The sequence below is a fragment of the Octopus bimaculoides genome, chromosome 2, assembly GCF_001194135.2.
Source record: "Octopus bimaculoides isolate UCB-OBI-ISO-001 chromosome 2, ASM119413v2, whole genome shotgun sequence".
NCBI lineage: Eukaryota > Metazoa > Mollusca > Cephalopoda > Octopoda > Octopodidae > Octopus > Octopus bimaculoides.
In genome coordinates this window covers 66,024,915-66,029,185 of record NC_068982.1, presented here as the reverse complement: position 1 = coordinate 66,029,185, position 4,271 = coordinate 66,024,915, and the positions used below count along the sequence as shown (strand labels likewise).

Here is a 4,271-nt window from a genome sequence, read left to right as displayed (position 1 = left end):
AAACTATACAAAGATGAAAACGAATGATAAAATGACTAAATTTATAAATAATGAATTACCGGATAATCTTTGAGTAGGCAGGTTTCAAATAAATATTTTCTTTTATATTACAGATATATATATATTATATATAAAACCAAAGTAAGAGATTCACTTTTCTCCTCGCAGTAAAACTGCACTTATATTGTTGAGAGCAGCAGCCTTCAGCAAGGCGAGTGGGTCGAATTATAAACAGTTAGCCAGATGTTGATATTTTGTTTGTTCATTCATAAATAGTAGCAGCACTGGGAGCCGAACGAACCTGTTTATCGTAAACAACAACAGCCGCAACCCACACATATATATGTGATTGTTCAACGATAATATCTTTTAATACGTCAAACAATGAGACAAGTCTACGTAATGTGAGGTTATCGTACTGTGAATATTGGATGAAGAAAATGAAAACTAAACAAAAACATATGAAAATTACGAAATGTTATTGTAGTTGAGCGTAGGTCAATCATAACCGTATAAACCTATAACTAAAGGTATTCTAGTTATGCCTATCCTTTGTTATTGAAAGTCTTACTATAATATAGTGTGTTCATTTCATTATTACGGTAGAGTTTTGAAAGTGATTCTGCTGCTATTTCTAGCCGGTTGGGCAACCACTAGTTTCTCTCGGTTTATAAATGAAACGTACTTCCGTGTCCCGTAATTGGAAATATTCATGAGGCAACTGTTTAGCCGTTTTTCCCACTGAACTGTACTTTATCAGTTAAGAATTCAGGGAACCAGAATTAATATTTAAATTTAGAAACATAAAACAAAATAAGATAATAATTGTATATTATGTTATACTATATTGCATTGCGTTATAATATTATCATATATGTACATATACGTAATCCAGGGTTTGGTATTACGTGTAGATAGACGTGTGTAGAGCGCCAAATACAGAGAAGGGTCAGAAGCCAACGAGAAGGCCTACATGTGGTCGTTTAAACGGCTAAAAATAGCAGCCCACTCTCTCTGAAATTGCACTACTATGTAATCCGTGATATCCCACGACTGTAATACTTTTGGTCATAAGTCTGCTCAGTCAGGGTTGATCTAGAATTGAACAACTAACAGCAGAACGGTTTGTAGATATAAGCTCATTATTTTATATATCGAACTAACTGCTTCAAAAGTTCGTCGCCAACGTTCAAGTCACTTGAATGACAAAATGCGTTTTCTATTTCAAAATTACCAGTGCAGTATTAGAATCGATTAATCTATATTTCCTCAGTACAAAACATTAGTTAAGAAATCCATTATTATTATCATCATCATCATCATCATCATTATTATTATTCCTACATTAAGTGGGGATGCAAGTTTCCTGAGATTTAGCAACACAAGTTTCATTTTTATCAAGAAGTTATTTTACTTCTGTCATAGAGACTAATATAAATGAAGCAGATTGAATAGCGAAGTGCAGTTAATCATTCTTGTTATTTGCTAAGTAATTCATTCTAGTGAATTTTCAAATCTGTTAACTGATTCAATGTTTTTTTGTTTTTTTTAAACATTTTCTGAGAAGTCGTCAATCTTTGAAGATACTTGTTTGTTTCTCTAGTCTTACTAGAATACCCGGCGTTGCCAGGAAAATAATGCCCATAAGGGGCTAATTTAACTTGTTGAATGAGAATCATCGTACTTTTGAATAAATGCAATATTTCGAACTCAGTAGGTATATTATTTGTTACAGATACACACGTTACTTTTTAAACTTCTAAAACATTATGCTTTAATAACCTATAGTAAAAGTAAATAAACTGCCATTCCAGCCGTGACAATCACACACTCACACACACATATATAGATACATATATATGTACATACACACACACTCTTACTACAGTAATCCCTTGACTATCGCGAGTGTTACGTTCCAAATCCTGTCACAGAAATAATTAAAATCTGAAAAAATATAAATACCTATCGGCCGCAGAAACTCGGATATACTGAGGAGTCCACAACATAAATTTACATACATTAGCCAGAAAAATCCGCGATGTAATGAGTGCGCGATAGGTGAACCGCAATGTACTGAGTGCGCGATAGGTGAACCGCGAGGGATTACTGTATATCTTTCTATAAACGATACACGGCTCATTTGCGCAAGAAGCATTTTCTACCTCTACGTACCTTTTTAATTACGTACCTTCTTAATTTTTATTTAATTTCCAACACCCCCTGGTCCTGCCAACCTAAAACGTTGGAAAATAGAGATAAGTTGTCTTTGCAAATACGAAAGGTCGGAACGATAAGGTACACGTTCTCTAACTGCCACAAGGTCTGGAGCGCAGATATATAGCAGCATAACCAAGTACTTATAGTATTGGTTGATGTAGATGCAAAGAGGGTAAAGCGAACTAACAACGGTGAAGAGCCACAAGTAGTGGAGCGTAGAAAGCTCGAGTTTTGTAGGGTAAGTGAACGTTGCAAGCCAACCACTGTAAGGAAGAAGAATGATCCAAAATGGGATGGTAAATATCACTTCTCACTTTTTGCCACTACAAGACCCGACCTTGTCATGTGGTGCAAAAGAAAAGAAGGGCGGTAAAATGGTAAAGCTGACATTTCCTGGGAATTGTGCATTGAAGATGCTTTCCTCAAGAAATACAAAATACAGTGAATTGGCCGAACTCTGTGAAAACAACGGATGGGAGGCAGTGTCTTCTTGTAGTGGTGGACGTTAGAGAATTTTTTTTTCAATTAGGATTCACTCGATGCTCAAGACATTTGGACTAGGTGCAAAAGAGAGAAAAGATGTTTACAGAAAATTGTCAGGAGCCGCTGAGAAAGCAAACCATTACATTTGGCTCAAGCGAGAGTACGAGTGGTATAGCAAGAACGAGCGTCGAGGATGATAGAAACATCTGACCCAGAGTCGCAGCATGACTCAACCAAGTTCGTGCCGTTGTGTGGGAGGTTTGTTGGCTACATCAGTGACTCCGGGCAATTCTGGTGTCGCGATGGAAGGGGCCGAACATTCACAGAACTGCTTCTACCGCTTGGTAAAACGTCTACTCCTGCATTTGGCGACGGAGTATAGCAGTACTCCCAGCACATGTTTTTAGCCTAAATGCAGTCATTCATTCATCTTATATACAAACAAGCTTAGTTATTCTATTGAATCTGTTAACTGATTCAATTTTTCAAAACAATTGAGAAAAATGTCCTTGATAAATACGAAGTATTTCGGAGACAATTCACTCGAGTATTTTGGTCAGCTACTTTGATAAAAAAAAAAATTTGTCAATCTTTGAAGACGCTTGTTTATTTCTCCAGTTTTTATTGGAATACCGGGCGTTGCACGGGAAGTATTGTTACCATGGTAAATTTCCTGGTAACTATTAATAATTTTTTTTAAAAATTGAACTACATATAGCACTGCGGGTGAACAAACTGAACTTAAAAAATAAGCTTTTGACTTAGTGTATAAAATGAAAATGTGAATCGAACAATTAGATGACAAAGAAATTATTAACGGTGAAAGCGATCACTTGTGAATATAAAATCCGACGGCTTTGTTGTTTCCGCATCTCATTCTTGACAGCCACCAAAATGTGAAACGTTTTCTCTTTTGCGATTCGCATGCCTGCTTCTGGGTTCAGGCGATACCATGATTTTGTCTTGATTGACGAAAGAGAACTGAATCTAGATTCACACAAGTATGTCACCGCAAATTGAATGAAGACACAACTATAATTTAAGGGTTTAATCTGTATTTGTAGGATATTAAAGTTCTTTGTGGGTTTAAGAGAACAAAGTTGTTTTCAATAGTTATTAAATACTTTTATACTGAAAAGCAATTTTAGAAAGTAAATATCTTCCCTTTGAAATACCATCTTGCACCACTGGATGGTAATGTCTGATGTAAATAAAAGCAACTTACATCAACATTATGCACATTAATGTAAGAGGACAGAGAGCAGGAGATGCAGTAGATGACATTGGTAGAAGTGCAGGTGAAAGAATCGGTGATAGGTGCTGGGGAAGTAAGGGCAAGTGCGGCAGCGTGGACGGGAGCAGGGGAACGAGTCGGGTTGGGAGGTTGGGTTAGGGAAAAAGCTGTGGACTAAGAGGTCTCGTAGATTGTGGGCTCGTTTGAAGGAGGAGAGGGGAGGGGTCGGTTAGGGAAGTTGTGCGAAGTGGAGGGATCGGACTGGAGTCGCCGGAAGGCTTGGAGAATGGTGAGTTGGAAAGGTAGGGTGGTGGGGTGGTAGGTGAGGGGAAAC

General features: G+C 37.2%; 1 protein-coding gene across 3 annotated transcripts in view; it reads right to left on the bottom strand.

Moving 5' to 3' along the window:
• LOC106870396 (carnitine O-palmitoyltransferase 1, liver isoform) overlaps positions 1-2,038 on the bottom strand; it is a 109,550-nt gene extending 107,512 nt beyond the window's left edge. The window contains exon 1 of one of the 3 annotated variants that reach the window (XM_052977872.1): positions 1,966-2,038. The gene's annotated coding sequence lies outside the window, so the exon portion shown is untranslated. Of the gene's footprint in view, positions 1-59; positions 1,076-1,965 lie in introns of those variants that run through there. The other 2 variants (XM_052977874.1, XM_052977849.1) reach the window with 2 other exon arrangements.
• Between the last annotated feature and the right edge of the window lie 2,233 nt (positions 2,039-4,271).